A 10,000-nucleotide genomic window follows, 5' to 3' on the forward strand; every position below is an offset into this window, starting at 1 on the left:
AAGAAGGGTGAAGGAACAAAAAGCAGCTTCTAGAACTTTTTTTTTATTTTTACTCTCGCAGGTCAGTGGAGAGAGTCAGAGGCACTTGGGCGAACCACGAGAAGAAATAACGAGCGTGGTAATGTGGCACTCGTGTGGCGGTTCTGGCATTGCCGGGCCGACAGGGCCACATAAACCAGGGAAAACTTGACGGTTGGCTGTAATGAGCGTCCCAACCACCTCCTACGTCTCCCTGCCTTCCCTTGTTGCTTCCCGCCGCCCGCCGCCCGCCGCCCTTGTTGCTCCGCCAGAATCACTCCTCCCTGATTCTCGATGGGCCCTTTTTGGCTGCCCAGCTGTTCCGTCCTTGTAGTGTTGTGTGTTGTGGTCTTGTGGTGGCGCTCATCAGTGTGTTGGTACCGTTGTGGTGTTGTGGTGTGGTGCTGTGTGTAGGTGCAGTTGTGGTGTTGTGTGATGGTCATCTAGTGTGTAGCTGCCAATATCATGTTGTGGTCTTGTGGGTGCCGTTGTGGTGTTGTGCTGTAGGGGCGCTCATCAATTGTGTGGCAGTCGTTGTGGTGTTGTGGTGATGCTTGGTGATTGCGTGGCGTCTGAGCTGCCCTTGATCCTCCTGTGGAAGACATTGTGGGGTCCTTGAGTGCTGCAATAATGCCGCAAAACTCCAGTAGTCGTAGCTGCAAAAAGCCTGGAAATGTGCTCCCTTGCATCTCCTGTGTTAAGCTCAGATCCTCAAGGTACAGTATCATTTTCCATTCTTTAATTAACCTGAACAACAAAGGAGGAGGTTTTCTTGTCACTGAGCGAACGTGGGAACTTTATACTTCATTGCATAAGGGAAGTTCCGTTCGTGTCTGTCACTCAACATTTCTTTTGTAATGTTGAACTTTATATTAATTACTCTTTTTCTCTTGTGTGTCTGTGTGTTTCGAAAGATGATGCTTGTCTGCGTATGTGCTCGTTACCAATCAGAGAGGGCAGTTTACCTTGGTTTAGTCAAGTCCTTAGCTTAGACCGAGCTGCAGACGTTGGTGGGACGCAGAGGTCTGAGTGTGAGGGAAGTACAAAGAGTAGGAGACGACCATACAGGGAGACAGAACGCTTTATGGAGAACATGCCACGAGGGAAGTAAAAGAGGAAATTACAAGAAGGTCGTTATCTAGGCAGTGTGTTCATTACAAAAACACTAGAGATGATGAATAATTTGCCAAATCTACCATTGCAGCTCTCGAGTGTTATCGCCTCCAAAATCACAATGACTGAGGCAAAAATGATTAGGTTGGAAAAAGGGATCTGCATCTAGCTGAATGACTTTTTTTTTATTATCATGATGCAGCTGCCTGCCTCGTGTGGCGCTCTTTTAAGATGGCAATCGTTTGAGAAACGCAGGCAAGGACAAATATTTGTCCTGTCATCAATTTTAAATAAGAGACAAACGCGGAAGCCAGAGAGAGAGAGAGAGAGAGAGAGAGAGAGAGAGAGAGAGAGAGAGAGAGAGAGAGAGAGAGAGACTCTTCTTGATTCGTGTGAGTGAAGAAAAAAGAAATGTGGTTAAAGTGGATCTCTCACATTAAGACCGCAAAAGATGTGGAGTCTGAGTATCGGCAGTGCGGCGCAGAGCAAAGAGGACGGAGGCGTCTGCGCACGTCACAAAGAAAACGAGGGAACTGTGTAACTACTAAGAAATAGGAAAGTATAAACACTTCCAGTTTTCGAGGGGTAGGTAATGCTAATCTAGAACTGAAGAGAAATGGACACAAGACCTGTACACTGGTAAAAAAGAAAGAAAAAAAAGAGCAAGAAAATAAAGAAAGACCCTGAGGTTGAACTTAATCAACGAGGACTAATTAAGAATGAAAATAGTATGGAAGATTTTAAGTTGAAAATGAAACTCGTGAGATAGAAATACACAGTACGAAGATTTTCAAGAATGTACGACGTGTTGTGCACCGCGTGAGGATAAAGAGAAAAACACGACCCTGGAAAGGAAATTCACACAGATTTACCGGACTAATATAAACATGCACTTTGCAAGCCGCCTCAGGGCCCACGCTTTGTGGATGAAATTGGATGATTTTGCGAAGAGAAAACGTTAGAAATAATGACCGAATATAGAAGGGAGTTATTATTAAGAAATGATTAACGTGAGAACTGTTGAGATGAAGCAGAGAGAGAGAGAGAGAGAGAGAGAGAGAGAGAGAGAGAGAGAGAGAGAGAGAGAGAATGATTTAGAGCTCAAAATGCTTTAGTGGATGGCGTGGTTGTGGCATCGATCGCCGCGCCGCCTCACCTGCGAGTAACGGCGACAAAAATTAAAAAGAACACTTGGAGGAAAAAATATATAATGACGATGATGGATCGGTGAGGAGAGGCGTCCGGTGAAGAAATGTCACGCGAGGCGAAGTATTTTTACAGAGCAAGGAATATGTGTTACAGATAGGAAAAAAAAAAAAATATTGTGACTGTATTACGGAGAGAAGCAATCAACAGAATGCATCAGGATTTACACAACACAACACAGTTTTTATCGGCGATGGTATCTCAGCACAGAAGGACGCTCGCCACAATCTTACAGCCGTGGCAAACTAAATAATGATACAGAGTCTCCACTGAAGTTATGCCAGTGAACTTTATCATGACTCACTGGTATTTCTGGAGAGATGAGAAGGGAAACAGTATACTTGGAAAATTGCATCTGCCTACACGATGACAGAATAAAGAACACCTGAAGGCAACTGTTGAGAAAGGCAGGAAATGTCTCGTGGCAAGAATGTGAGCGTCTGGCATAAGTTCACAATCCGACCACGAAGTTTCAAGGCCACGTGAGAGGCTGTAATTGAAGGCTTCCGGAAGACTGCGCCATACACTCCCCTCTCCGAGGTGTACATGTGTCGTGCAGGTTTGTGTACAGATGAAGGCAGACACGTACACTTCGCACTTATGGAAATACATTCAGCGTTCTTTAACTTGCCTGTGGACATTTCATATTTTATCAAACTTTTTTTATAAACGTTAGAGAAAATATTGAAGAACTGAAGAGCTGAATTGAAAAGAGGTATGCCGGAGATTATAAATGTTACACCTATGTTGATTAGCAATTAGTTAATGTATATTATGTATATTCAGATAATATAAAAAATATTTCTGTATTAGTTGCCAGAGTGTTTTCCCCCGCTCCGATGTGATGCTTGTAAGCCAGGGTGTGGGTGTCCCCGTGCTGTGCTGTGGATGATGCGGCAACGATTAACAATGTCCCAGCACTGTAAATTGTTACGGAAAGATGACTTCTTTAGATGGCGACGAAGAAGAAAACTTGTGCTCTAAGATGCATCCTACCGGGTAAGCTACGTGGGTGTGGGCGCCGTGTCCACAGCCGAGCCCTCAGCCACTCGTCGGCACGTGAACGCTGCCATGTACGAGATGTAGACCATGGGCAGACTCCACTCACAGCTTGGGGTAATAAAACTTCATTCCTGTGGGACATGTCTCCTCCATTTTTTATTAGCTTCACTCTCAAGCCCGACGAGACTCGCAGGGTCTGGCCATCTGTTTTCTTTTCACAAGTTGTGTTTCTAGCGCGAGGAGTGAGGTCGCGTGGCCGAGCTGCTGTTGCGGAGCAGCCGTGGCCTGCGTTGTCTCGACAGAGCACCATCCGGTCCCCGCCCACCATGGACTTGATGGAATCACTATTTATCCTGCCCTCACATAATAAATTAATGGCGTGGTGCCTCGCAGGCGAAGGAGGGGGAGAAGCGTCTGTGCGGGTGTAGGTGTGTGTCTATAGCTGAATCAGCCAATAAATGTGTTTAGCCGTGTATTAAAGGCATTGCTTTGCATGTTTTATTTTGCATAGATAGGACCTGAATTCATGACAACATGAACAGACACGCAGCTCAGAGATTGTTTATTGTTTCTGAAGTGAAGCACCACACCCGCGGACTTTTGCCTGGCTTACCTGACTGTCACTCAAGAGGACATGACACTTCGCGAGGGCCTTGTTATAAAGTCGCTGGAGTCAGTCAGGTGAAATGTGCGCGTCATTCAAGACTAAATTATGATTATCATCGTTACTGGTAGAAACGAGATAGGTGCCAGCGGTGCTAATGGAGCAAGTCACCGGCATCTGCTTCATTACTGTCACTCAGCCTGGCTGCTGCGTCGCGAGGCGATTCTTCTTGCGATCAACAGAAAATTAAATTGTTATGAATTAAGTAGACTTATTGAAATAGATTATTGAACATGTGTATATGTATAAAAAATTATGCTGATACATACAATACATTTGATACATACAATATATATTTATTTATTTCTCGTTACTTATTTATTTATTTATTTATTTTGTTTTATTTTATTTATTTATTTATTTTTTATTTATTTATTTATTTTTTTTTTTTTAGTTAATAAAAGACTTGGCGGTAGAGCGGCTCGCTGCGTGGCAGTGAAAGCGGACTAATGTGATGAGGGCTTCCAGCTTTACAGGATTTCGGGAAATAATTTGATATACCAGGCGATCGAGCAAAGTAAATCCTTGTAATATCTTACTCGTCAACATGTCAGTATTGTTTTACTTTTTTTTTATAAATTTTCCTTTGTGGTTGATAAACTGGAATACTTTTTCCTTGTGATTGATAAACTGGGATACTTTTTCAGTGTCTTCCAGTCACACAAGACAGTACGAGGCGTGCACTTCGAGATGACGCGAGGATCTGGGCTTGCTTACCGAACATCAACTAAAGATTATTTTCTCCATGATTTTTGTAGTTTCTTTCATCAGCACAAAACACTCGAAAGTCATACAAACTAGAGCATTGTGAAATCTAATAAACTTACGCAGCTGTTCCCGCGTTCACAGGGAGTTGATCCCAGTAGTCCTCTTCACAAGGTTCTGTTTGTTACCTCTTCGCCACTCAGACTCTTAATCTCTTATGCAGTATTTCCATTTCTTCTTTGCCCTGCATTGTCCTCTTCCTCCTCCACATCCATCATTCCTCTGGCCATACACTGCTCATCTGATGTATACTGATGACGAGAAATTTAACGTGGGACTTATCATAAAGAAAGCGTAACTACAAAGATATTGTTTAATGCTATTCTGTGTCCTTCTGTCCTCCCTACGAGTATCTTACGAGGTTTTATGACGCAACCACGAACTATGTGCTCTTTCACGGTGTGTTAGTGTATATCGACGGCACACAGACACACAGGTTAGTATTCTCAAATGCTTTGCTCTCTCACCACGACCATTTTCAAAGACCACAAAAATAACTATCCAGATTCTCCCTCCTCCTCACTTGAACCATAAAAACATCCTTAAAAACCCGAGCCTTTTGAATATAGTGTAGGTGCGATGCAGAAGTGTTTCAGAATATGGTGCACTGGGAGAGCACACGTTATTTGCTACACCTGGCAATACTCTGGCAATACCTCTCATCTTTCCGTGACGTTGAAAAGGGAAAGGAAATCAAAGCACCTCAACCTTACCGACTGGAAAACGACGCCAGATGATGAGCAGCATGAAGAAAATTCGAGCACAGTGTTCCCATACATACTCTACTCGTACGCGCTTCTTTTGTGCGCCCGTAAAGGTGAGCTAAGGATGGCCACTCATGTTGCAACTTTCATATCTGGTGGCCTAGAAAAGAGAGAGAGAGAGAAGACGCACACAAACAGATACACACATTTTTTTTCTCTCTCTCTCTCTTTCTAGACCACCAGATATGAGAGTTAAAATACAAGAGTGGCCGCCCCCCTCCTCCTCCTCCTCCTCCTCCTCCTCCTCCTCCTCCTCCTCCTCCTCCTCTTCCTTCTCCCTCTCCCCTGTGGCCTCCATACGTGGGCGCCGCGGGCAGGTGAGGTGCCATCCGCCAGACCAGATGTTCAGGTGAGGCTTAGCAAGATCTGTGCAATATTAATTTTTTTTTTGTTGTTGTTTTTTTTGCCGCAAGGAGTGACCCATTATCCCGTCCCACGTAACCCTGTGTTTGTTAATGTATTTTTGCATTCCGTATTCACCGGGCTGATGCTGTGAATAAAATATTATTACTTTTTTTTTCCTTTCTGTTTGTGCATTTATTTATGTATGTTCGTATGAATTTATTTATGTTCGTATGAATGTATTTATGTATGTATGAATGTATGCTTGTATGTACGAGTATGTATGTATGTATGTATGTAAGTTTTTTTTATCTAAGCCCGTATGTGTGTGTGTGTGTGTGTGTGTGTGTGTGTGTGTGTACGTTGTACGTAGATGTATAAGTATGTATTTATACATGCATCCATCCGTGTATGTCATAATGTAAGCTTTTGTGTCTTGTGTTTAGTAATGAAAATGATAATTAAAAATATTCATCATCATCATTATTATAATCATTATTATTGTTGTTTTTCTTCTTCTTATAATAATAATAATAATAATAATAATAATAATAATAATAATTATTATTATTATTATTATTATTATTATTATTATTATTATTATTATTATTATTATTATTATTATTATTATTATATTTTTTTATTATCTCTCTCTCTCTCTCTCTCTCTCTCTCTCTCTCTCTCTCTCTCTCTCTCTCTCTCTCTCTCTCTCTCTCTCTCTCTCTCTCTCTCTCTCTCTCTCTCTCTCTCTCTCTGATGTTTGTGCCCTTAACAGGACTTCTTAGCACGTGAAACTAATTAAATAAACATATAAAATAAATAAACAATCGTCCTGGCTCTCACTTTCATAAAATCCAGTGAAGCCAGACGCGGCTGCTTGTTTGGGTGGTTGGATCCACAGCTCTGTCAGGATCATTATTCAGTAACCCTACCTGTCCGAGGCGGGGAAGCAGGGCAGTCAGGCTTGTGTTGGGCTTGTTCTCTGGGATACACACACTGCAGCACTTGGAGTTGGTAGTGAGGTTGATCTGTTGGTGTGATGTATTGAGTGATGTCTTGAGTTTACAAGTGTGGCTCATGTCTGCCCTCCTGTTTGTTCAGATGAAGGTTTGTGTAATGGAGTGCTGTCGAGAAATGAGTGTTTGTGTGATTGTTCCAGAGACGCAGAGCTCACAGTGACATTCCTGACGTCTCTCCAGTAGCCAGAGACGCAGAGCACACAGTGACATTCCTGGCGTCCATCCAGTAGCCAGAGACGCAGAGTGCCTCGTTTAATACCATTGTGAAATACTACGTTACTTTATTTCCCGTAACCGGTGAGTTCTCCAATTGCAATTATAACAAACCTTCCCGCAAACCTACTAATATAACGCTACCTTTAATTAAATGTCCTCCTTATAATGCTGCTAGCTTCCATGATATTGCTGCTAGCTGTTGACATTAAATGTTTCTCTGCAGTGATATTTGGATTATAAGAAATGGTGTCGCAGCTTGGGATATGAACATTACCAGTTTGAAAGAAACAGGGAAAAAGAAAACAGTGAAAGTGATGTTTAACAAAGGGTCTGATTCTACCTATCCCTACCTACCTATGATTACATGATTGTGTGTGTGTGTGTGTGTGTTACTGTAGTATTTTCAGTTGTCAGTAGGGTGAAATACTTACGTGTGTCTTCAGTAAGATAGTGAATTTGTGATGAGTGTGCGTGCAGTGGTTAGGGATTCGGCGGAGAACCCTCCCTCTATTTGATACTTTGTTCCGTCGACGTTCAGTTTTATGTGTTACTGTGGTTTCAGAAATTAGGAAACAGCCTGTGATTGTTGGTAGTAGCTACTTCACCTCGAACTTCATGCGTTGTTCCTTACCATTGGCGTTCGTGAAGGTAACGGTTGGTGCTGTGAAGGTAAGACATGTTGCAGGAATGAAATGTTTGTGTAATGTTAAGTATATTTCCTATAATCCAGAAGCGGTATTAATGGTTAGTCTGAGTGTTGCTAGATTTTTGCTTGTTATAGATAATGAGATTTTGCTCTGTTGATCAAATAAGTGTCCTGTATGAGACTAAATTTGACGGAAGCTCATTACGAGGTATTCACTTGCCGTTATTTCATCATGGCTTTTTTTCTTTTTTTTTTTCGAAGTTCGTGACTTTTGTCTGCCCTGATAGGAGTTAACCATTTTCTACATCTTTATAGAAAATTATATTTTCGGTTAATTCCTCTTCTGTTCTTATGTTTAGTTCCCTTCATTTACTCTTCACTTTTTTTATTTTTTATCCAGAGACATTTTTTCCTTTCGTATCCTTACATAAGTCTCTTCTTAACAGGAAGTACTACAACAGATGGAAGGCTTGGGAGTTTGTTTAGCTGCTTATAGGCGATAATGTGTGCTTGTGTCCAACTTATGCCCGTATTCTTAAACGCTTACCTCCGTTACGAGGACTATTTTCGAAGGCTACAGCGGTGGTTAGCCATATTCTCATGGGTGTTTTTCCTGTTGCCAGTGTGGAGTGCTTGTTAAACTATCTTTGCGATCATGAAATATCCTTGAAAGCGACAATGACTTCAGCTACAGCATGTTGAAAGTTCTCGAAATAGGATACCAAAAGTTTAACAATACGATCTTACTGCGTGTAGTAACGTGGCTGGAAAAAAAAAAAAAAGATACACGTGCATTTGGGTATCAAAGCTTAATGTAGTGCCACGAGAGATTACCTGCTTCATCTGCACTCCGTTTATGTAATGTGCTTTAATGTGACTTTTCACTTGCCGAGGCGAGTATGTGGATGGCCAGCAGTTATGGTCGCAGAAGTCCAGATGGTGAACACAGTTTAACATGGCATGCTGAAGAAGTACAATTTACGATGCGTGTAATGTTTAGCATATCTCCAAGTGTCTAGATAGTTTGGAGTACGGATCCGAAGCACCCCACTCGCATTTCGCATTTGTACAGACCTTCGGCACTCTAATTTCTAAGGATGGTGAATCTGAAAGATCTGTTGATCAAATTGATTAGTCAAGGAAGGAGACACCCAAGGTTGATGGGGAGTAGTGGCATGTCTGCTTTGTGATCTTATGAATATAAGAAAACAAGGGAAGCGCCTACACTTGGCGGTCTCTGTACAAAATATACCTACTTATCTCCACCTCTCATCCATAGGTTTGTTTAATATTTCTTTTACAGCTCCCTGTTGACTCGGCACTAACAAAACTGAGTCAAAGTGTAGTGAACTGACATGATAAGGATTCTACGGGGCCGTGTGTGTAATAATAATAATAATAATAATAATAATAATAAACGGTTTATTATTTAGGCAGTTAACAAACTGAAAATGTACATAGGGGGTGGGGAAAAGCTTAACATTAATCCTAAAGGGAAGTCTAATCTAGGAGGGAAATACTATTGATTGATGGCTCGCACCATGGTGTGTGTGTGTGTGTGTGTGTGTGTGTGTGTGCGTGTGCGTGTGTGCCCAGAGGTAGGGTGCATGCAGGGAAGGCACCCGTGCAGGGATTGGCGTCAGCTGGGAAGGCAACAAGAGGAAGGGCGGGGGAAGCGGGGGTAGTGGGGAGGAAGAGCGGGGCACGATACACCTTGTGGTGCTCAGCCGCGTGGCTCATTTCCATCTTATTGTTCCCAGCGAGTGCTTAGCTGGTTGGTGTCTACTTCCCGTGCTGGCGAGGACTCGAAGCCCTCCAGATTGGGCAGGAAGATGAGCACACACCCGGGCAGCCATTGCACCGCTGGGACTCGTGGCGGGAAGCGGCTGATGAATATGTGAACATGCATTTTTTACCTACAAAGTAAAGATCTCACATGTGAAATGCATGTGTACTTTAGGAATTCTGCCCGTCATCAATGATTCTTGACAAATGTATGAATAATGTGAGTGTTCTACAAAATAAGTAACCAACATTTTGCACTGCACGTATGTTTTATTTCGAAAAATTCATATACTTTTTTTTTTTTATATTACTTTTAAACCAAAAGGAGTCCTCGCGGTGAGGGGGAAAATATGTTATTATTATTACGAGAGTTTTACATTTGCACGAAGCCGCTGGTCAGGCAGGATATGCAGGGCTGAGTCTGTCGGCACTCAGCAGGTACAGGTGCTGACCAGTGTGT

General features: G+C 42.4%; 1 protein-coding gene across 6 annotated transcripts in view; it reads left to right on the forward strand.

Annotated features, from left to right (window-relative positions):
- LOC135101845 (uncharacterized) overlaps positions 1-10,000 on the forward strand; it is a 116,093-nt gene that overhangs the window by 31,946 nt on the left and 74,147 nt on the right. For 2 of the 6 annotated variants that reach the window (XR_010269403.1, XR_010269404.1), the window contains exon 2: positions 7,034-7,190. The exons of 2 other annotated variants lie outside the window; for them this stretch is intronic. The gene's annotated coding sequence lies outside the window, so the exon portion shown is untranslated. Of the gene's footprint in view, positions 1-7,033; positions 7,191-7,671; positions 7,779-9,515; positions 9,789-10,000 lie in introns of those variants that run through there. 2 more of the 6 variants (XR_010269401.1, XR_010269402.1) reach the window with 2 other exon arrangements.

This window comes from Scylla paramamosain, chromosome 7 (assembly GCF_035594125.1).
Source record: "Scylla paramamosain isolate STU-SP2022 chromosome 7, ASM3559412v1, whole genome shotgun sequence".
Lineage (NCBI taxonomy): Eukaryota > Metazoa > Arthropoda > Malacostraca > Decapoda > Portunidae > Scylla > Scylla paramamosain.